We start from the raw sequence: 24,842 nt of genomic DNA on the forward strand, positions 1-24,842 counted from the left end.
TTCGTATTCATTCCTTAACACCTGTGTGTATAAGGTAGTTGTTGTGAAATTGTTAGGTTATATTACTTGTTAGATATTACTGCATGGTCGGAACTAGAAGCACAAGCATTTCGCTGCACTCATATTAACATCCGCTAACCATGTGTGTGTGACAAATACATTTGATTTGATTTGATTCTACCAGTGACGGCAGGCCTGACACGGGCCTGATGGCTGCTTTGATCAGACCTCCTGTGTATACCAAACACCTCCATCACGGGAGAGAGGGACAGAGGCTGTCCGAAATGGCACCCTATTCCCTTTGTAGTGCACTGCTTTTGACCAGAATAGGGTGCCATTTGGGATGCAGTCAGAGAGAGCTTAGCAGGAACAGCTGGAGCAGCAGAGCAGGGCTGGACCGCTTCATGTCCGGCCAAAACCCAACACAACACGCGGCATGATGCAAATCGCATGTTCAGATGCTCACACTTTCTCAAATGCAGAGATACTGGAGGACAGAGAAAAAACGCCTGCACACATTCACAGTAACACACACACACACAGGTGAGAGCAGGTACTGTACTCTACTGTCAGAGCATACCAAGCGCTCCAGACATACACTATGCCTTTGTTCACAGCCTTTTCTAAACTCCACCTCTCTAGCTAATTTAAATGCTAATGTATCCTAACCTTTTCACTGAGCCGCAAAGCTAACAATTGCTTCGTCTGCTGGGGCCCCTTTTAACATTGAAATATGAGGCAATTAGCTCGGCTAGTGTCGGGAGGCAGCATGAGGAATGAATGAACAGAGGGACGATTGAGATAAATTGAATATTAAAAAAGTAGCAGTTCACTGAAAAATGGCATATTTAGCCTTTAAGGACGTGGGACTAAAGAGGGGGGGGAGTAGAGGAGAAGAGAGGGGTGAGAGGAAGAACAGAGAGGTGAGGAGATGGGTATATAAGATAAGTGGAGAGGGAGAATGAAGCTGAAATAAGAGGGTAGAGAGCTAGAGAAAAGTGAGGAGTGAAGAAGAAAAGGAGGAGAGGATAATAGGTTGACAAAGACAGGGATGGAATAGTGAGAATGGATTTAGGCCTGCCTGACACTTGATGGAATGGCTGAGATTTGGGAGGTTTAGAGGAGCAGGTCTCAGGGGGTGGGCGGGGGGGGGGTGACCATGAATGAGAAGGACAGCATCAGAACACAGAATAACCATGACATCATACTCTACCCTAGGTACCACAATGTGACTGACCCACTCACTGAGTGGGCATATCTAGTAGACTAGTTAAAATCAGAAATTAATATTGGAGAAATGCGTGTTAGATATGCTCAGAGATGCATCGGCATAGGGAACATAGTGCTACAGTTGGATAGTGCTATTTTATATATCTCAATCACCCAGCATCAACAACACAACCTTGCGCTTTTTTAAGAAAACAACCCAACTAAGTGTCCCAACGCCAGCAACCCAGCAGTTGGGTCAGCCAAACAACCCCCAACAATTTGAGTTTAGGTCAAGGCCCACAGGGGGGTTAAGGTTATAAGGGGTCAATTCCATGGTAACAGGGTCGCACCAAATGAATAAGGCCTGAATTACATGCATGAATGCAAGGTAAACAAAATCCCCATTCACCAAATCCATAGCATACATAACATCCATTAGATGCAAATTAGGCACCTGATTCAAAAGTGCCCAGTTTGAAACTCACAGACCTGTGACAGACACGTCAGCTCATAGAGCCTGCAGTCTAACTCTCCCTTTACGAGAAAATCAACAGAGAGGAAGGAATGGAACATGGAATACCCAAGGCCGACAACATGGCCTCCCTCAACCTTCATATTCATACAAAACAGGCTGAATAAATAGCACCTGTCTCCTCTTTGTTAATGTGCTCCTCCACTACCCTCCAGCGTTGCACGGCTGCTGTTCAAACCAACAAGAACAAGCGGCTAGATTAAGATCCAGGACTGGAAACGTCAAAGGACACAGCAGTAGGAGGTGTCAATAGGAAGAACACACACTAAGACAGCAGTTCCCAAACTAGGGCTCTAAATGAAAATGGGGTCAAAAGAGATCCTCTTAAATCCTGGTAAAAATAATATCTTTATCGCTCTAAATCCTTGTAATGTGGTTAACCTTAAAAATCTGAATGACAATTATTCAAATCTAAAACAATGTGTGGGGAGGCAGAAGCACAGAAACTCACATGAATACCTTTGTCAGATAGCATAAATCCTTAGTTTCAGTGTTATAAAAAAAACTGTACCATAGAGGCTCAGAGGAATGGAGGAACTTATTCAAAAAAGATCAAGTGTAATATATCATAAAATTAAAGTGAACTGGATGGAATATGGGGAAAAATACACCAAACTATTTTTTGTATCTTTAACATAGAAATGCTACCAATTTTTTTTTACTGAAACTTCTTACAAATGACACCCATGATTCACCAAACTATACTTTGAAAGAGGAAACAAAGTTCTTTAAGCATATGTTTTAATTTCAGTCTCTTCCATCTCCACTAACCAAAGTTATATTGTAGGATTTTTTTTCCATTAATAATGTAAAATGAACAGCTGTCCAAAAATACTAAATGTGAAAGCCAAAATTACAGAGGACAAACTTCTTGATGTAATTAAAGCCTTCAAGTCTGGGAAAACTCCAGGGCTGGATGACATGACGTATATCAACAACAACAAAAATTACGTACTCAGAGGTCCGTTATTAGCATGTTTTAACCACTCCTATAAAAATGGTTGACTATCAGGTACTCAGTAAGAAGATCTGATTTCACTATTACTGAAACAGGACCTAGGTGGTAGATATAAAGATCTAGTCCGTTTAAAAAAAACTGGAGGCCCCTTTCACTTCAGTGTTGTGATGTCAAAATCTTAGCAAAATGCATAGTGCATACGATTAAAAATGTATAGTGGATATTATTCATCCTAATCAGGCAGGTTCTTTTACATGGGCGATACATTGGAGTTAAAATAAGAGAAGTACTGGAAACAATAGAAAATATGGGGAACCAGGCCTGCTACAGTATTCATAGGTGACTTTCAAAAGGCCTTTGATAAAGTACAACTGGAATTTATATATAAATGTCTGTACTATTTTAATTTTGGATAATCATACAATGGGTTAAAGTTATGTATAGTAACCCCAGGTGTAAAATAGTCAATAATGGCAACTTGACCAATAAATACTTTCTGAAAAGAGGAGTAAAACAAGGTTGTCCACTATCGGGATATCTAATTATTTTGGCAATCGAAATGTTCGCTATTACAATCAGATCCAACAATAACATGAAGGACCTTGAAATCTAGGCCTTAAAAACAAAGGTGTTGTTGAACACTGATGATTCATATTTTCTTTTAAAACCACAATTTGGATCCCTGCACAACCTCAGAGGATCTAGATATTTTTTTAACCTCTCTGGATTACAAACGAATTATGATAAATGCACCATATTACATATTGGATCGATAAACAATACAACTTTTATATTACTGTGTAGTTTACCAATAAAATTATCCTGGATACCGAGTGGACATACTCTGTATTTAAATCCCGAAAGAAAGAAATTCTCTCAATACCTGTCTATTTGTGGAAAAATTATTTAGTCATATCCCAGTTTGCCTATGGCCCTGCCTACACCTAAAGACTTGTTTTTTTTAAAATTATGAGCAAAAAATATTACACTTTATTTGGAACGGAAATCCAGATAAAATGTAATGGTTCTATTTATATAATGAATATGAATTCGGAGGGCATCATTTATTGGACCTCTTACTAAAGGCTTCAGTCAGACAAAAGCTATACTTAAATTAGAACTGGTTCTCTAGCAAATTAGTAAGAATGGCTCACCCCGTGTTCAAGAATGGCCATTTTATTCAGATTACAACCTCTCACTTTCAGTTATTTGAAAATGATCTCCAAATTATCACTATTTTTAAAACAAGACATAGAAAGCTGGTTGCAATTTCAGTTTAATCCACCAGAAAAGTAAGAACAAATATTATAACAAATATTATGGTTAAACTCAAATATACTAAATTAATTCACCTTTTCAAATATCTCTAAATGGTCGCCCCGGCGTGAGTTGTTTTATGCACGTGATGTCAGAATGCACTCACTGTTCCAAAATGTGATTGCTATGCAACAGGACTATTAACACGCGCTGCCTGCTAATTATCTATAGACAGTTTCAAATTGTCAATTTCAAATGATTTGCTAACAGTTTGAATTGAGGTGCGTTCTGCCTCATTAATTCACATCGTCGTAGCCCATTTCCGTGTTGCGGACAACTTATGTTTGAGGCTTTACTAAGCCGGACAGATCAAGTATGCAGACATTTGCACAGTCTTGCATGAACTGGCACATTTTCTGGCTGGCACTCACATTGCCTTCGTTGTTATTTTCTTTACAAATTATAACTTTGGACATGTATGCGTTCCTATTAAAATAAGCACCTTATTGTCGGGATATCGTATAGTCATTTCTACTGTAGCATACAGTATGTCTGTGTGTGTGTGTATGTATGTACATACGCATTTAGTTTTATTCACGTTTTCAAGTACTGATGACAAATAATGCATTCCGATTCTTGCATAGACTGTAATGAACACCTTTGATATGTGTAAAATACTTTTTTGAAGGTTGTACTGATTATAATGAGCAAATGCTAAGCTAATTACCAGCTATGTGTGGCGCCATGTTTGTTGACATTATACTATGCATTCTGGGTGTCACGTAAACATCTGTCTGACCAAAGACGTTATGAGGTAAAGGAATGGTTCACTCTTCTTTCGGGTAAACTTCCGGAAGTGAATGATCGTACACGACACACTCCCTCCAACATGCAAACTGCAAACAGACAAAACTCATCTTGTCTCCTCTTATCATCTTTGGTTGATGCGAAAAACAAACTTGGCGGCGAGCAAACTACTCATTGTCGTATTACTTTCTTTTGTAGAAAGTGTTTTACATCAATTATCTTGACCAATGGTGAGCTCACCCGTGATGTGATGAATTATACAGTTGAAGTCGGAAGTTTACATACACCTTAGGCAAATAAACCACTTTATTTTAAGAATGTGAAATGTCAGAAAAATAGTAGAGAGAATGATTTATTTCAGCTTTTATTTCTTTCATCACATTCCCAGTGGGTCAGAAGTTTACATACACTCAATTAGTATTTGGTAGCATTGCCTTTAAATTGTTTAACTTGGGTCAAACGTTTTGGGTTGCGTCCCACAATAAGTTGGGTGAATTTTGGCCCATTCCTCCTGACAGAGCTGGTGTAAATGAGTCAGGTTTGTAAGGCCTCCTTGCTCGCACACGCTTTTTCAGTTCTGCCCACATATAATCTATAGGATTGAGGTCAGGGCTTTGTGATGCCCACTCCAATACCGTGACTTTGTTGTCCTTAAGCCATTTTGCCACAACTTTGGAAGTATGCTTGGTGTCATTGTCCATTTGGAAGACCCATTTGGAAGCATTAAATGGTTATACAAAATTCTTGGAACCAATAGAATGTTACAGTATATGGGGATACAACCATCCTAGCGCTGCAGATTTTTCTGCAAAGGGACAGAATTATTAGATCACTTGTTTTGGTACTGCCCTTACGTAGTTTGTTGTTGGTTGCAGGCTATGTGAAAGAATGGTGCCAGCGGGGATGGCAGACTTTTTTTTGGGCTCCTCACCAATTGTGCTATTTTGTGTGTTTTTTTTTCACATTGTTTGTAACTTATTTTGTACATATTGTTGATGCTACCGTCTCTTAAGACCGAAAAGAGCTTCTGGATTTCAGAACAGCGAGTAATCACCTTGAACTAGACAAAGGTTTTTTCTTTAATGAGTCTGACGCGGAGGATATAATACTGCCCCCAGACTAGGCCCAAATCCCAGTCATTCACATTAAGAAAATACAGAAATACAGGGGACGGAGATCAGGGTGCCTTGTGAAAATGGGTAACCCACCTCTACCATCTGTTCTACTGGTCAATGTGTGTTCACTGGAGAATAAACTTGATCAATGCCGTTCAAGACTATCCTACAAACAGGACATTAAAAACTCTAACATCTTGTGTTTCACCGAGTCGTGGCTGAACGACGACACAGAAAATATACAGTTGGCTGGGTTTTACGTACATCGCCAGGACAGAACAGCTACGAGGGGTGTGGAGTTGTCTATTTATCAATAACAGCTGGTGCGCGATGTCTAATATTAAGGTAGTCTCGAGGTATTGCTCACCTGAGGTAGAGTACCTCATAAGCTTACCACCACAAACCGACGCAGGCACTAAGACCGCACTCAACGAGCAGTACAAGGCCATAAGAAAACAAAAAAATGCTAATCCAGAAGTGGCGCTCCTAGTGCAGGCAAACTTAAAATTTGTTTTACCTCATTTCCATCACGTCACATGTGCAACCAGATATTTTTTTTGCAAAAAAAGTCACTAGACCACCTTTGCGCCACACACAGAGACGCATACAAAGCTCTCCCCCGCCCTCAATTTGGCAAATCTGACCATAATTCTATCCTCCTGATTCCTGCTTCCAAGCAAAAACTAAAGCAGGAAGTACCAGTGACTCGCTCAATACGGAAGTAGTCAGATGATGCGGATGCTTCAGAACTGTTTTGCTAGCACAGACTGGAATATGTTCCGGGATTCATCCAATGGCATTGAGAAGTATACAACCTCAGTCACCAGCTTCATCAATAAGTGCATCGACGACATCGTCCCCACAGTGACCGTACGTACATATCCCAACCAGAAGCCATGGGGTAAAAGGCAACATCCGCATCAAGCTAAAGGCCAGAGCTGCCGCTTTCCAGGAGCGGGACTCTAACCAGGAAGCTTATAAGAAATCCCGCTATGCCCTCAGACGAACCATCAAACAGGCAAAGCATCAATACACGACTAAGATTGAATCCTACTACACCGGCTCTGACGCTCGTCGGATGTGGTAGGGCTTGCAAACTATTACAGACTACAAAAGGGAAACCCAGCCGCAAGCTGCCCAGTGCCACAAGGCTACCAGATGGGCTAAATGCCTTTCATGCTCACTTCGAGGTAAGCAACACTAAAACACCTCCCTCTGCAAATGGATCCTGGACTTCCTGACAGGCCACCCCCAGGTGATAAGGATAGGCAACAACACAACTGCCACGCTGATTCTCAACACAGGGGCCCCTCAAGGGTGTGTGCTTAGTCCCCTCCTGTACTCCCTTGTTCACCCACGACAGCGTGGCCAAGTACGACCCCAACACCATCATTAACTTAGCTGACAACAACGGCGGTAGGCCTGATGACCGACAAAAATGAGACCGCTTATAGGGAGGAGGTCAGAGACATGGCAGTGTGGTGCCAGAACAAAAACATCTCCCTCAACGTGAGCAAGACAAAGGAGCTGATCATGTACTACAGGAAACAGAGGGCCGATCGTGCCCCCATTCACATCGACGGGGCTGTAGTGGAGTGGGTTGAGATTTAAGTTCCTTGGTGTCCACATCAACAAACTATCATGGTCGAAACACAAAGAAAGTTGTGAAAAGGGCACGACAACGTCTTTTCCCCCTCAGGAGACTGAAAAGATTTGGCGTGGGTCGCCAGAGCCTCAAAAAGTTCCACAGCTATCCCATCGAGAGCATCCTGACTGGTTGCATCACCACCTGGTATGGCAACTGCTCGGCATCCGACCATAAGGCGCGACAGCGGGTAGTGCATACGGCCCAGTACATCACTGGGTCCAAACATCCTGCCATCCAGGACCTATATACTAGGCAGTGTCAGAGGAAATGACCAAAAAATTGTCAAAAAGACTCCAGTCACCCAAGTCATAGACTGTTCTCTGCTACTGCACGGCAAGCGGTACCGGAGCGCCAAGTCTAGGTCCAAGAGGCTCCTTAACAGCTTCTACCCCCAAGCCATAAGGCTGCTGAACAATTAATCAAAAGCCCACTCCGACAAATTTGCATTGACACCTCCCCCTTTGTTTTTACACTGCTGCTATTCGCTGTTAATTATCTATGCACAGCCACTTCACCCCTACATGTGCATATTACCTCGACTAACCTGTACCCCCCCCCCCCTGTATATAGCCTCATTATTGTTATTTTGTTACATTTTGTTTTAGTTTATTTACTAAATATTTTCTTAACTCTTATTTTCTTAAAACTGCATTGTTGGTTAAGGGCTTGTAAGTAAGCATTTCACGGTAAGGTTGTATTCGGCGCATGTGACAAATACATTTTGATTTGATTTTGGGTTCAGGAATGGCTCAAGAATTGCAACACTTACCTGGAGCTAACTCTGCAAACAGCACTGCTGGGTGATTTGAATCTGTAGAAACTATGAGAATAGAAATGTTCAGAACTTTTGTGAAACATCACAGCACAGTTAAAATATACAGTATGTCAATTGGAAATTAAACCTGGATGGTTTCCAGATATGAGGAGTTGAGGGAAGCGTAAAAACAAAATAAAAAAGATAACTAATGTAAAATATACTGTGTCCATTAAAATGTATATGGTATATATAAGCTGGAAGTAAAATGCTAAGTATTGTTGTCCATTAGTTTACTACAATTAGTGGAGGGGTGCTAGGGTTAGAGAAAACAATAAATTACATTTTTAATTTAAAATTCTATTTTTTTAATTATTGATGCTATAGCTAGCAATCAAGAGAACTGACTGAATGACTCAAACTCCCCACCTCATGCTTTCCAAATGGATAGCTGTGAGGGCCGAGATGACCATGCATCGGCTTTTGTTCGCTGCATGTCGAGAAGATGCTATTCACAAGGATGTATTGTTCGGTCTCACGATTCACGAGTATGAAACGGCACAGGGGATGTTCAGTGGCTTTATAGACTAAAAAACAGATTCCATGGGATCAAATGGTGGGATTTGCACAGATGGCCTCTAGTTCTGAATGCGTCTCCCTCTGCCATATGGACGCATTGTATCATACACCCACTGAGCTATAATGGATACACCGAGAGCAACTGGCGGCAAAAGAGCTGAATGCAGAACTCGGGAGATACGCAGCAGGTAACTTCGATTGTAAACTACGTCGCACACACCTGTTTGCAAAACAATGTGGAGATGTGGGATCAGAGTATGATTATGTTCTATTTCCCACCGAGGCTTGGAGGTTATCGAGCCGGAGCGTTGGAAAGATTTTTCGAATTGAGAAAGGAATTGTTGTCTTTCACAATGGGATGTAAAATAAAGTATGAATCCTTGCCTATGTAACAGACATATTTGTGAAACTAAACGTAAGCATGCATGGGAAATACAAAAAAATTCTACAGATGAGTGAGCAAATCAGCTAAAACAGTTTGCCTGTGATCATGGCTCAGTTGACATGCCGGTAAGTGAAATCGAACAGCTGATCGAACTGTCATGTGACCGAATGCTGCAGACAACGCATTCACGGGTACCTATGGAGGAGTTTTGGTTCCTGACTCAAAGGGAATACTGGGCCATCTCCCTCTGCACATTAAAAGTCACGGTACGCTGATTCAGTGCTCGTCTGCATTAAAAACAAATATCGATCCAGGTTGGATGTGACAGGAAAGATGAGGTGCACACTGTCAACCACGCACCCTGACACAAAATGCATCAAGCACACCCATCTCATTACTGGTGGTGAGAATTTGTCTTATGTCAGACTTATTTTCAATTGACTGTCATAGCCCCACATTAAAAGTATATGATGGTGAGTTGAGAATCCAATCAGAAATACTGTTATGTTTTGCAATTGACTGCCATCGTCCCATTTTCTTTTTTCACATTGTTGAGGTCGTGAGAATTTTCAGCTATCAAAATGGGGTTGTGGGCCAAAAAGTTAGGGAACCTCTGCTCGAAAACATCTGGCGTGCATACCGTTCATCTGCACACCACAGGAGGTTGGTGTCACCTTAATTGTGGAGGATGGGCTCGTGGTAATGGCTGGAGTGGAATTAGTGTAATTAGAAACATGGTTTCCATGTATTTGATGCCATTACATTCACTCCATTCCAGACATTATGAGCTGTCCTCCCCTCAGCAGCCCCCTGTGCTGCACACACTTCACACTTCTGGAACACACACAAACACACTACAAAGAGGAAAACCCCAGCCGACTGCAAGCAGTGGGCAGGTCCAGAGAGCGGGGAGTGAAGCTGCTGCGGTGAGAGCTAAAGTCATCTGTCTCCACCTTTTGTTTTCTCGCTGTGCCCGTTAGGCTCGTAGTCATTAAGCAGCTTTATTGATTAATTAATTCATTAATTCATTAATTAATTAAAGTGCTTAGCCAAATTGCCCAGGCAAGACGGGGACCTTGTTTGTGGTGCAGGGGGCGCTGGGGGTGCTAGGCAGACAAATTAAAGATGGCCTCTCACGCAGGGCCGGGCGAAATGAGAACAAATGGGTTTGGAATGCAAATAGTGCCTTTCTCTCTCGCTCTCTCTGCCTCCCTCCACCACCACCTCTCTCCCCCCACCACCATCTATCCCCCTCGCCTCCCACCTCCCCGCCTACCTCTCCCCCCCCCGCCTCCTCTACCTCACTCTTCCCTCTCCTCACCTACCCCTTCCCTCTCCTCACCTACCCCTTCCCCCCCTCACCTACCTCTTCCCCCCCTCACCTACCTCTTCCCCCCCTCACCTACCTCTTCCTCTACCCCCCCTACCTCCCTCCCCTACCCCCTCGGGTGAGGAGTGTCCAAGGTGGTGGGGGGTGGCTCTGTTTAAATCATGGGGAATAAGTAACAACCACAACTGCCTCTGCATGGTAATGAGCGATACAACATTCATATGGAGGAAATAAAGCATTCAGAGTCAGAGCCCCGTGACATTCACAAAGAAATGACTGGCTCTCAGCATTCCAGCAGCAAGGCCTGATGAGTGATGTATAACCTGCGCTCCTTTTCTCCCACCACACAAAAAAATGCTGGGTTAAAAACAACGCAATTTGGGATCTTTGATAACCCAGCACTGGGCAAATCGACAGAAAACATTATTTTGACCCAGCCAGTTGTGTTCGTGTGAATAACCCAACATGCTGGGTTGTTGGGATTACCTAAACATGGGTTAATTTAACCATCAGTTACTTTAATGCTCGGCTGACGTAGCAGTTGGGTCTTTAATGTTATTTTAAGGAGGCGTGGTTTATTAGGGCTGTGGCTTTCATATAGATCTTATTGGCCACTCTTGAGAGTAAATATTATTACTGTTCATGTGCAATACAACAAATTACATTTTTCATTATTTTGGTTTTGCATTTGTTTATTTTATATAATTTGTTTTATCGTTGTTTACCTTTATTTACTGTTGACTAACCCCATTGCATACAAATGTGCGCAACCGCGGCATTCAAGGAGGGAGGGAGGCAGAGAGAGAGAGGCACTTTTTTTTTTATTCCCCAAGATGGCATATCAGTTAAAACGTCTTTGTCTTCTCCCGTGTATATATATTTTTTTCTCCTTTGTAAATATTTTAAACCTCAGTTTCAACATACTCTCCTGCAACCCGCCTCACCCAATGTGGTATGGATCTGCTATTTTCTAGTCCATTAGTCACTGCTAGCGGTCATCAGCTAACCTTAGCCCGGTCAACTCCTGCCAGTCTGCACAGCGCGATTCAACAAAGAGCATACCGGACCGCTTTTTCTCCACATCTCCGGATTCCGACCGCAAGCTCTGAACCTTTTCACTTGGATCATCGCAGCTAGCTAGCTGCTATCCGAGTGGCTACCCCCTGGCTAACGTCTCTATCCCGAAGGAAGCACCAGTGAGCCTGGAACTAGCCTTGTGCTAGGCCCATCTCCCGGCTAGCTGAAGAGGTCCATCAGCCACTCCTTGGGCTACAATACCTATTTTGCCAATTGGCCTGGACCCCTTTTACTACGAGCACCGCTGATCCATCATGATTAGTCTACCGACGTAATCCACCCTAGGGGTTTCAACAGGCTCCTCCGTCGCGACGTCCCCTAAAGGCCCATCCACTAGCCTGCCAGCCGCGTCCTGCTAGCTGTCTAAAGCATATCGAACTGTTAGCTGAAGAGGACCATCAGACAATTTCTTGGGCTACAATACCTGTTTTGCCAATTGGCCTGGACCCTTTCACTGCCGATACAACACGACCGGTCTGCCGACGTAACCGCCCGAGGGAGCTACAACAGACTTTTCAGTCGCGATGTCCCCCTACGGCCCTTCTGCTAGCCTGCTCTCCCTGGCCCGCTAGATGTCTGAATCTCTGTGTCCCCATCTCACCTAGCTACCCACTGGTCCCTATGATCACTCGGCCTCTCCCTAATGTCAATATGCCTTGTCCATTGCTGTTTTGGTTAGTGGTGGTCTTATTTCACTGTAGAGCCTCCAGCACTGCTCAATACGCCTTAGCTAGACTTTTTGTTTCACCTCCCACACATGCGGTGACCTCACCTGGTCTAAATGATGTTTCTAGAGACAAAACCTCTCTCATCGTCACTCAATGCCTAGGTTTACTCCACTGTATTCACATCCTACCATACCCTTGTCTGTACATTATGCCTTGAATCTATTCTTCCGCGCCCAGAAACCTGCTCCTTTCACTCTCTGTTCGAACACACAAGATGACCAGTTCTTATAGCCTTTAGCCGTACCCTTAGCCTACTCTGTTCCTCTGATGATGTAGAGGTTAATCCAGGCCCTGCAGCTCCGAGCTCCACTCCCATTCCCCAGGCGCACTCATTTGTTGACTTCTGTTACCTTAAAAGCCTTGGTTTCATGTATGTTAACATTAGAAGCCTCCTCCCTAGATTTGTTTTATTCACTGCTTTAGCACACTCTGCCAACCCGGATGTCCTAGCCGTGTCTGAATCCTAGCTTAGGAAGGCCACCAAAACTCCAGAAATGTCCATCCCTAACTAACATTTTCCGACAAGATAGAACTGCCAAAGGGGGCGGAGTTCTGTCTTACTATCCAGGTCTGTGCCCAAACAATTCAAGCTTCTACTTCTAAAAATCCACCTTTCCAGAAACAAGTCTCTCACCGTTGCCGCTTGTTATAGACCACCGTCTACCCCCAGCTGTGCCCTAGACACCATATGTGAATTGATTGCCCCAAATCTATCTTCAGAGCTCGTACTGTTAGGTGACCTAAAATGGGACATTCTTAACACCCCGGCAGTTCTACAAATCTAAGCTAGATGCTCTCAATCTCACACAAATTATCAAGGAACCTACCAGGTACATCCACAAATCCATAAACACGGGCACCCTCATAGATATCATCCTGACCAACCAGCCCTCTAAATACACCTCTGCTGTCTTCAACCAGGATCTCAGTTATCACTGCCTGCATCCGTAATGGGTCTGCGGTCAAACGACCACCCCTCATCACTGTCAAACGCTCCCTAAAACACTTCAGCGAGGAGGACTTTCTAATTGACCTGGCCCGGGTATCCTGGCAGGATATTGATCTCATTCCGTCAGTAGAGGATGCCTGGTTATTCTTTATGAGTGCTTTCCTCACCATCTTAATTAAGCATGCCCCATTCCAAAAAAATTTAACAAGGAACAGATATAGGCCTTAGTTCACTCCAGACCTGACTGCCCTTGACCAGCACAAAAACATCCTGTGGTGTACTGCATTAGAATCGAATAGCCCCCGCGATACGCAACTTTTCAGGAACCAATACACACAGGCAGTTAGGGAAGAAAAGGCTAGCTTTTTCAAACAGAAATGTGCATCCTGTAGCACAAACTCCAAAAAGTTCTGGGACACTATAAAGTCCATGGAGAATAAGAGCACCTCCTCCCAGCTGCCCACTGCACTGAGGCTAGGACACTGTCACCACCGATAAATCCACTATAATGGAGAATTTCAATAAGGATTTTTCTACGGCTGGCCATGCTTTCCACCTGTCTACCCCTACCCTGGTCAATGGCCCTGCACCCCCCACAGCAACTTGCCCAAGCCTCCCCAGCATCTCCTTCACCCCGCACAGCAACTTGCCCAAGCCTCCCCAGCATCTCCTTCACCCTAATCCAGATAGCTGATGTTCTGAAAGAGTTGCAAAATCTGGACCCCTATAAATCAGCTGAGCTAGACAATCTGGACCCTCTTTCTAAAATTATCCGCCGCAATTGTTGCAACCCCTATTACTAGCCTGTTCAACCTCTCCTTCTTATTGTCTGATATCCCCAAAGATTGGAAAGCTGCCACGGTCATCCCCCTCTTCAAAGGGGGAGACACTCTAGGCCCAAACTGTTACAGACCTATATCTATCCTACCCTGCCTTTCTAAGGTCTTTGAAAGCCAAGTTAACAAACAGATCACCGGCCATTTCGAATCCCACCGTACCTTCTCCGCTATGCAATCTGGTTTCCGAGCTGTTCATGGGTGCACCTCAGCCACGCTCAAGGTCCTAAACGATATCATAACTGTGCATTCATTAGAGGTCGACCGATTATGATTTTTCAACGCCGATACCGATTATTGGAGGACCGAAAAAAGCCGATAACGATTAAATCGGCCGATGTTATTTATTTATTTGTAATAATGTCAATTACAACAATACTGAATGAACACTTATTTTAACTTAATATAATACATCAATAAAATCAATTTAGCCTCAAATAAATAATGAAACATGTTCAATTTGGTTTAAATAATGCAAAAACAAAGTGTTGGAGAAGAAAGTAAAAGTGCAATATGTGCCATGTAAAAAAGCTAACATTTAAGTTCCTTGCTCAGAACATGAGAACATATGAAAGCTGGTGGTTTCTTTTAACATGAGTCTTCAATATTCCCAGGTAGGAAGTTTTAGGTTGTAGTTATTATAGGACTATTTCTCTCTATACCATTTGTATTTCATATACTTCATATACCTTTGACAATTGGATGTTCTTATAGGCACTTTAGTATTGCCAGTAACAGTATAGCTTCCTTCCCTCTCCTCGCCCCTACCTGGGCTCGAACCAGGAACACATCGACAACAGCCACCCTCGAAGCATCGTTACCCATCGCTCCACAAAAGCCACGGCCCTTGCAGAGCAAGGGGAACAACTACTTCAAGGTCTCAGAGCGAGTTACGTCACCGATTGAAACGCTATTAGCGCGCACCCCGCTAACTAGCTAGCCATTTCACATCGGTTATACCAGCCTAATCTCGGGAGTTGATAGGCTTGAAGTCATAAACAGCTCAATGCTTGAAACACAGGGAAGAGCTGCTGGCAAACACACTAAAGTGCCGTTTGAACGAATGCTTACGAGCCTGCTGCTGCCTACCACCGCTCAGTCAGACTGGTCTATCAAATCACAGACTTAATTATAACACACAAAAATACGAGCCTTATGTCATTAATATGGTCAAATCCGGAAACTATCATCTCGAAAACAAAACGTATATTCTTTCAGTGAAATACGGAACCGTTCCGTATTTTATCTAACGGGTGGCATCCATAAGTCTAAATATTCCTGTTACATTGCACAACCTTCAATGTTATGTCATAATTACGTAAAATTCTGGCAAATTAGTTCGCAATGAGCCAGGTGGCAAAAACTGCTGCATATACCCTGACTCTGCGTGCAATTAACACAAGAGAAGTGACACAATTTCCCTAGTTTAATATTGCCTGCTAACCTGGATTTCTTTTAACTAAATAAGCAGGTTAAAAAAAACATACCTCTGTGTATTGATTTTAAGAAAGGCATTGATGTTTATGGTTAGGTACATTTTTGCAACGATTGTACTTTTTTCGCAAATGCGCTTTTGTAAGTCATCCCCGGTTTTGGCGAAGTAGGTCTTCACACAGTTTGCAACGAGCCAGGCGGCCCAAAATGCTGCATATAGCCTGACTCTGTTGCACAGAACGCAAGAGAAGTGACAATTTTCCTAGTTAAAAGAAATTCATGCTAGCAGGCAATATTAACTAAATATGCAGGTTTAAAAATATATACTTGTGTATTGATTTTAAGAAAGGCATTGATGTTTATGATTAGGTACACATTGGTACAACGACAGTGCTTTTTTCGCGAATGCGCTTGTTAAATAACCGTTTGGCGAAGTAGACCGTGATTCAATGATAAATTAACAGGCACCGCATCGATTATATGCAACGCAGGAGAAGCTAGATAAACGAGTAATATCATCAACCATGTGTAGTTAACTAGTGATTATGTTAAGATTGTTTTTTATAAGATACGTTTAATGCTAGCTAGCACCTTACCTTGGCTCCTTGCTGCACTCGCAAAACAGGTAGTCAGCCTGCCACGCAGTCTCCTTGTGGAGTGCAATATAATCGGCCATGATCGGTGTCCAAAAATGCCGATTGTTATGAAAACTTGAAATCGCCCCTAATTAAATCGGCCATTCCGATTAAATCGGTCGACCTCTAGTTTTCATCGACCTGATCAAGGCTTTCGATTCTGTCAATCACCACATTCTTATCGGCAGACTCCACAGCCTTGGTTTCTCAATGACTGCCTCGCCTGGTTCACCAACTACTTCTCAGACAGAGTGTGTCAACCGATCGCTGGTTAGACTGAACTCTCCTTCCAGACTGACATTAAGCATCTCCAATCCAAAATGATATCTAGAATCGGCTCCCAATTTTGCAACAAAGCATCCTTCACTCATGCTGCGAAACATACTAGAGGTCGACCGATTAATCGGAATGGCCGATTAATTAGGGGCGATTTCAAGTTTTCAAACAATCGGTAATCGTTATTTTTGGACACCGATTTGCCGATTATTATTTTATACCTTTATTTAACTAGGCGAGTCAGTTAAGAACACATTCTTATTTTCAATAACGGCCTAGGAGCGGTGGGTTAACTGCCTTGTTCAGGGGCAGAACGACAGATTTTTACCTTGTCAGCTCGGGGATTTGTTTTTGCAACCTTCCGGTTACTAGTCCAACGCTATAACCACCTGCCTTACATTGCACTCCACGAGGAGCCTGCGTGGCAGGCTGACTACCTGTTACGCGAGGGAAGCAAGAAGCCAAGGTAAGTTGCTAGCTAGCATTAAACTTATCTTATAAAAAACAATCAATCTTAACATAATCACTAGTTAACTACACATGGTTGATGATATTACTAGTTTATCTAGCGTGTCCTGCGTTGCATATAATCGATGCGCCTACTTCGACAAACGATGATGATTTAACAAGCGCATTCGCGAAAAAAGCACTGTCGTTACACCAATGCACCTAACCATAAACAATGCCTTTCTTTAAAATCAATAGACAAGTATATATTTTTAAACCTGCATATTTAGTTAATATTGCCTGCTAACATGAATTTCTTAAAACTAAGGCAATTGTGTCACTTCTCTTGCGTTCCGTGCAAGCAGTCAGGGTATTTACACCAGTTTGGGCCGCCTGGCTCATTGCGAACTGTGTGAAGTCCATTTATTCCTAACTAAGGTTGTAATTAATTTACCAGAAGTGTACATAATTATGACATAACATTGAAGGTTGTACAATGTAACAGCAATATTTAGACTTAGGGATGCCATCCGTTAGAAAAAATACGGAACGATTCCGTATTTCACTGAAAGAATAAACGTTTTGTTTTCGAAATGATAGTTTTCGGATTCGACCATTTTAATGACCAAAGGCTCGTATTTCTGTGTGTTATGTTATAATTAAGTCTGATTTGATAGAGCAGTCTGACTGAGCGGTGGTAGGCACCAGCAGGCTCGTAAGCATTCATTCAAACAGCACTTTTGTGCGTTTGCCAGCAGCTATTGCGCTGTTTATGACTTCAAGCCTATCAACTCCCGAGATGAGGCTGGTGTAACCGATGTGAAATGGCTAGCTAGTTAGCGGGGTGCACGCTAATAGCGTTTCAAACATCACTCTGAGACTTGGAGTAGTTGTTCCCCTTGCTCTGCATGGGTAACGCTGCTTCGAGGGTGGCTGTTGTCGATGTGTTCCTGGTTTGAGCCCAGGTAGGAGCGAGGAGAGGGACGGAAGCTATACTGTTACACTGGCAATACTAAAGTGCCTATAAGAACATCCAATAGTCAAAGGTATATGAAATACAAATGGTAGAGAGAGAAATAGTCCTATAATTCCTATAATAACTACAACCTAAAACTTCTTACCTGGGAATATTGAAGACTCATGTTAAAAGGAACCACCAGCTTTCATATGTTCTCATGTTCTGAGCAAGGAACTTAAATGTTAGCTTTCTTACATGGCACATATTGCACTTTTACTTTCTTCTCCAACACTTTGTTTTTGCATTATTTAAACCAAATTGAACATGTTTCATTATTTATTTGAGGCTAAATTGATTTTATTGATGTATTATATTAAGTTAAAATAAGTGTTCAGTATTGTTGTAATTGTCATTATTCCAAATACATTTAAAAGAATTTGCCGATTAATCGTTATCGGCTTTTTTCGGTCCTCCAATAATCGGTATCGGCGTTGAAAAATCATAATCGGTCGACCTCTAAAACGTACCCTCGTAAAACTGACTATCCTACCGATCCTTGACTTCGGCGATGTAATTTACAAAATAGCCTCCAACACTCTACTCAGCAAATTGGATGCAGTCTATCCTCAGTGCCATCCTTTTTGTCACCAAAGCCCCATATACTACCCACCACAGTGACCTGTATGCTCTCGTTGGCTGGCCCTTGCTTCATATTCGTCGCCAAACCCACTGGCCCCAGGTCATCTAAGTCTTTGCTAGGTAAAGCCCCGCCTTATCTCAGCTCACTGGTCACCATAGCAGCACCCACCCATAGCATGCGCTCCAGCAGGTATATTTCACTGGTCACCCCCAAAGCCAATTCCTCCTTTGGCCGCCTTTCCTTACAGTTCTCTGCAGCCAATGACTGGAACGAATTGCAAAAATTACTGAAGCTGGAGTCTCATATCTCCCTCACTAACTTTAAGCATCAGCTGTCAGAGCAGCTTACCGATCGCTGCAGCTGTACACAGCCCATCTGTAAATAGCCCACCCAACTAACTCATCCCCATATTATTATGTTTTTTGTTCCTTTGCACCCCAGTATATCTACTTGCACATTCATCTTCTGCACATATATCACTCGTGTTAAATTGCTAAATTGTAATTCGCCACTACGGCCTATTTATTGCCTTACCTCCCTTATCCTCTCTTGGGTACGTGAGACGTTAGCGTCCCACCTCTTCAACAGCCAGTGAAACTGTTGGGCGCCAAATTCAAATACAGAAATACTCATTATAAAAATTCTGAAAACAAAACATATTTTACATCGTTTTAAAGATGAACTTCTTGTGAATCCAACCACGGTGTCAGATTTTTATAAATGCTTTACGGCGAAAGCATACCTTACGATTATTTGAGAACATAGCCCAGCAGACAAATCATTACAAACAGTAACCAGCCAAGTAGAAGAGTTACACATGTCAGAAATAGAGATAAAATTAATCCCTTACCTTTGATGATCTTCATATGGTTGCACTCAGCAGACATTAATTTACTCAATAAATGTTCCTTTTGTTCGATAAAGTCTCTTTATATCCAAAAACCTCCGGTTTGTTCACGCGTTTTCTTCAGTAATCCACAGGCTCAAACGCAGTCAAAACTGTCAGACAAAAAAATCCAAATTGTATCCGTAAAGTTCATAGAAACATGTCAAACGATGTTCATATTCAATCCTCAGGTTGTTTTTAGCCTAAATAATCGATAATATTTCAACCGGACAATAACGTCGTCAATATAAAAGGTAAACAAGAAAGGCACTCTCTCGGTCGTGCACATGAAAAAGCTCTGTGACACTTTAGGGTCCACTCATTCAGACTGCTCTTACTTCCTCATTTTTCAGAATACAAGCCTGAAATAATTTCTAAAGACTGTTGACATCTAGTGGAAGGCATAGGAACTGCAATTTGAGTCCTAAGTCAATGGATACTGTAATGGCATTGAATAGAAAACTACAAAACCAAAAAAAAACTACTTCCTGAATGGGTTTTTCTCAAGTTTTCGCCTGCCAAATCAGTTGTGTTATACTCACAGACACTATTTTAACAGTTTTGGAAACTTTAGAGTGTTGTCTATCCAAATATACCAGTTATATGCATATCATATCATATCTTCTGGGCCCGAGTAGCAGGCAGTTTAATTTGTGCATGCTTTTCATCCAAAAATCCAAATGCTGCCCCCTACCCTAGAGAAGTTATCCTACCTCATTTGCACACACTGTATATATACATTTTTCTATTGTATTATTGACTGTATGTTTGTTTATTCCATGTGTAACTCTGTGTTGTTGTTTGTGTCGCACTGCTTTGCTTTATCTTGGCCAGGTCGCAGTTGTAAATGGGAACTTGTTCTCAACTGGCCTACCTGGTTAAATAAAGGTGAAATAAAAAAATAAAAAAACGAGCCTGCAATGGAAACTAAATGACTGTAGCGACTGTTGGCATCAAAATCCGGGGTGTGAACTACGTTTCTATTCAATTGTTGATTGACATGGTAATGGCCCAATAGTATTGGCTTAAAGTTGACCTCTCACGCTGTACGTTAAATTGTGACATGTCATGATAACATAACGTACAGCACGCATAATGCAACTCATTCTGTGTCGTACATCCTCTCTCCACCAGGTGTAGCGCTTCTCTCGCAGATTAGAAACAAGAAAATGGACAGGGTAAGGGGGATACCTACAGTGGTTCCTCCTTTAAAAGTTGCGAGCCTACACTGCGGGACTTAGAGGTACCCAGCATCACGGCGTCATTGCTTCAGACCACCACAAGGGGGAGTTATAGCACTCATTACGCATTTGGGTCCCAAGGTTTTTAATATGACCAATCATATCGAGTGGTTCCAATGACGAATTGTGACGTGAGCCACTCTTGCCTTGTGGTGTTCTTCAACAAAGATGGCTGACAAGACATTACAGTGGAACCAGATGTAAGTTACGTCATAACGAGTCCAGCAAAAAATTTACAATTGAGAGGAATATGTTAGTTAAATGTAGAGACAAACGTTTACTCATTTTTTGTCATAGTTAACTTTATTAAATTAGCCAGTTAGCTAATTGTTAGGAGAATGAATTTGTAATGAGTGTTTAATGTTTTAGGGACTCTTGGGGAAAACCAGCAAACCAGTCTGTCATCTTGTGAAACAGTGGATGTAAAGAATCTAGCTAGCTAAAGCGTTTACTGCAAATTGAATGTACAATTGTGTAAGCTTGCCTCGCAATGCAGATAAAGTAACATAGCTAGCTAACTATTTACTTGCTTATTGTATAGTGGAGGATAAAAATAACTGTATGCCTATGGATGTGTAGCTAGCTACAGTATGTAGCCGATCTGTGTATGGACCCTAAATTGTTTGATATGAATATTAGTTCAGAACCTATGAATCTCAGCTATCATAGTTGTTGTATCAACTTCAAGTCTGAATGGCATTAATGAAGCCTATGGATAGAGTAGAATATAATAACTTTATTGTGCCAAGGATGCAAGTCCTATATACACGTGCTGTAGTTATTACCACGCATGAGACTCCCACATTGTCGCTGGTACATTGAATATATTCACTGATCATGTATTCTTCCTTGGCAAATAAAGGTGCGGTTCAGGTATGAATCTGAGACATTCCTTTTCAGTCATATCAAACTCCATTATTTGAATGATGCCGTGTCTGCATGTATGCATTGCAATTATACACTTCAACAGTGTTTACCACTCCTGCTCCTGGGACATCAATGATTACACATTGTAACTATGCAATAGACTAGAAACATGATTGATTTGTAATTCATATATACAGAAGGAAAAAAACTATGCATATCTAACTCCCTTCATCTGAGGACACGGGATAGTATTTCAATGAGATACTTCATTTCAGTGGAGAATGTGAAATGCTTTATTGAAAGAAGTTCATTATCCAGGTGTTATAAATACATAAATGCATTATTAATTATGATAATTGTAATATTATAAATACAAGTTCAATCTGTACTTCAATGCACATATGGTGTGCATTATAAAACGAGTAAGAAAGACGAGGTGGAGAGAGGTGTAGAAGACAGAAAGGGAAAGAGGTAAGAACAGAGGCAGACAGCATATGATTAATGAATTACAGTACTCCCTTAATATTCTCTCAGTTCATCACAATTGCGGTGTCTCCTAACCAGCCTTGGGCCCCCAGTTGGCCCGAAGGTTATCTTATGAGCAGGTGAGGTGACGATGAGACTGAATACCTCGCTCACATCAAAACATACCTGCAGACGAGAGAGCATGATTAAGCCTTGTTTTTTTTTTTATTCTAACACGGTCAGTCATCTTAAAATCAGGATGTGAAATGCAAAACTGACCTTGGATCATTAACTCTGGGACTACTACATCTCTGTCTGTATTTTAATCTAAAGTATATCTTTAATAATACTTCCTGTTGACCCGACCAAGTGACATCTCACCTATGATCATGCTGTGCCCTCTGTGTCAGCCAGTTGATATAACCTAGAGGATTTAGGTGAGAAGGGGGAGAGGGATGAAGTGAAGAAGAGACAGTTATTTTGTGTGTGTGGTCTCACCTGGTGTCCACACTAAGTGGCTACAGAGTACTTTATGCTGAAAAACAGACATACAAGGACAAACAATAGAAGATAATGTCAATTGAAGATACTGTATGTGACGCAGACACCTATCGGAGTGTACCTGAAACATTTAAATATAGAGGGCTATGTTGCTCACCACTTGGTTATTGCAAGGCTAACCCCCAGGGAAATCATGACTTGGCAGCAACAGATAGTCCAGTGAAAATGGCTGTGTTTATGTGGTGTAAATCTGAAAATTAGCAGCTTACATCTTAAGGGTTTTTTAATTAATGCATGTGAGACAGGTTCCATGTACAACAAGACAGGCAGAGATGGAGAAAAATAACACAGAACAGTTTAATTACCTCTGGTTATGGACACTTTTGCCAGCAATAAAGCTTCCACGGCCTGTTCCTCGGACAGTGAACATCTGGCAAAATCTACATTTTCGACCCCTTGGTCAGCTCGCTCTCTGAAAGTAAAGCAAACAGCTTATTTTTTTATAGACATGAAAACAATAACTGAGATATGACCGTTCAATCTAAAGCAGCAGATGTCATTTTTAGGATACGTCAATACAGCCCGGTGCTGCTTACCTGAGATGCCATCTTCGTAGGTGTCCGCTTTGACTTCCTTTGTCGGAAAAAAGTTGCCCTTGACAAAAAGAGACAAATGTACCTCCATAGCATACAACAACTTGCCTGTAAATAACCACACCTTCATACAAACGTGCTACTGTATGCAGAATTCTTGACGCAAAACCGAAGATGCTGCCATATCCTGCCAGCACGCCCACTAGCTAGCCATTAGGGAGCAGAATGATGACGCGTGGAAGAGGGAAAGGAATGAGATGGGAACAGCAATTTGTTGCAAGTTGGGGAGGAGGGCTAATAGCTGAACAATAGACGATTCAACCTTGACTAGTCTATTAGCCGAGCTCAGTGTGAAAACCCCTCCTATCACAGACCAGATTTGCCCTAACGACCAAGGGGTAGCTTGCTACTCAGTGTAATAAAGTAAGGACTTTTCAAATAAGTTACCTTACACGTTATGTTGGCTGACAATTTGTTAGCAACTCAGTCCTTACGAACCACATAGCATATCATTACAGCAGTATGTACCGGTATGTTAGCTAGCTACCTAACGTTAGTAGTTATACATCAAACTTTGCAGTATATTAACTATAGGCTAACTAACTACCCAACGTTTAATGACTTGGTTATTCTCGTCATTCTTAGCTTAGCTAAAACGGTATAGTCGTTGTGCTTTATTAATGGACATTCAGGTGCTTTCGTAAATTCAAAATTCACCCAAGGCTGAAAAACGTTGGCTAAACTGGAACACTAGCGCGAGCCCATAGCAAATTGATGGAATCGAACGTTTGCAGAGCCTGTTTTGACTGGAGTGATGCTGAGAATTCCATAAAAAATGTATCCCTTTTTTTTTTTGACCACTACAATCCGTTCGGACGAAACTGGAAAAAACAACTTGTGTAGAAAGTAAACATCCGCACCTCGATGGTGTCAACTGTGCTTATGTCGGCGTAATGAAAAAGTAGGCAAAAGATTAAAACTTCTGACCATTTCTGGTCTAGTGATCGATGACAAATGAGCTCGCTGCCCCAGACTTACAAAGAGGAGATTCTCCTGATTTGCTTCTGTCCCTCTCCTCGCCCCTACCTGGGCTCGAACCAGGGACCCTCTGCACACAGACAACAGCCACCCTCGAAGCATCTTTACCCATCGCTGCACAAAAGATCGATGACCCTTGCAGAGCAAGGCGAACAACTACTTCCAGGTCTCAGAGCGATTGACGTCACCGATTGAAACGCTATTAGCGCGCACCCCGCTAACTAGCTAACCATTTCACACCAGACTTGAAACAAAAGAAAAAAATCTAAATATTACACATTGCGAGATATTGGCGAAAGACAGACATGCCTATATTTTCCCCATAAGACAAAATGGGAAGCCCGCAGAGTTCCAACATAATTTTTGTTGTTTACATTTTAACTATTTAACTTCTCTAGGATAGGGGGCAGAGTTTTCACTTAGGGAAAAATAGCGTGCCCAATTTCAACTTCGTTTTACTCATCCCCAGAATATGATATATGCATATAATTAGTAGATTTGGATAGAAAACACTCTGAAGTTTCTAAAACTGTTTGAATCATATCTGTAAGTATAACACAACTTATGTAGCAGGCAAAACCCTGAGGACTAACCATTTTTTTTTAAAGTCACTGTCTGTTCAATGAGCTATTATGGRCAGGCCAGATTTCTAATCACTCTACTCTCAGTTCCTACTGCTTCCACTGGATGTCACCAG

General features: G+C 42.0%; 1 protein-coding gene and 1 long non-coding RNA gene across 2 annotated transcripts in view; both read right to left on the bottom strand.

Moving 5' to 3' along the window:
* LOC111960530 (receptor-type tyrosine-protein phosphatase T-like) overlaps positions 1-24,842 on the bottom strand; it is a 209,019-nt gene that overhangs the window by 139,828 nt on the left and 44,349 nt on the right. The gene's annotated exons all lie outside the window — the stretch shown is intronic.
* Positions 22,365-23,382, bottom strand: LOC139028227 (uncharacterized). The gene is made up of 5 exons (XR_011480412.1): positions 23,232-23,382; positions 23,111-23,147; positions 22,880-22,986; positions 22,512-22,548; positions 22,365-22,437 (listed from the first exon to the last, which is right to left on the bottom strand). It is a non-coding gene; the product is annotated as an uncharacterized lncRNA (long non-coding RNA).

This window comes from Salvelinus sp. IW2-2015, linkage group LG1 (genome assembly GCF_002910315.2).
Source record: "Salvelinus sp. IW2-2015 linkage group LG1, ASM291031v2, whole genome shotgun sequence".
Classification (NCBI taxonomy): domain Eukaryota; kingdom Metazoa; phylum Chordata; class Actinopteri; order Salmoniformes; family Salmonidae; genus Salvelinus; species Salvelinus sp. IW2-2015.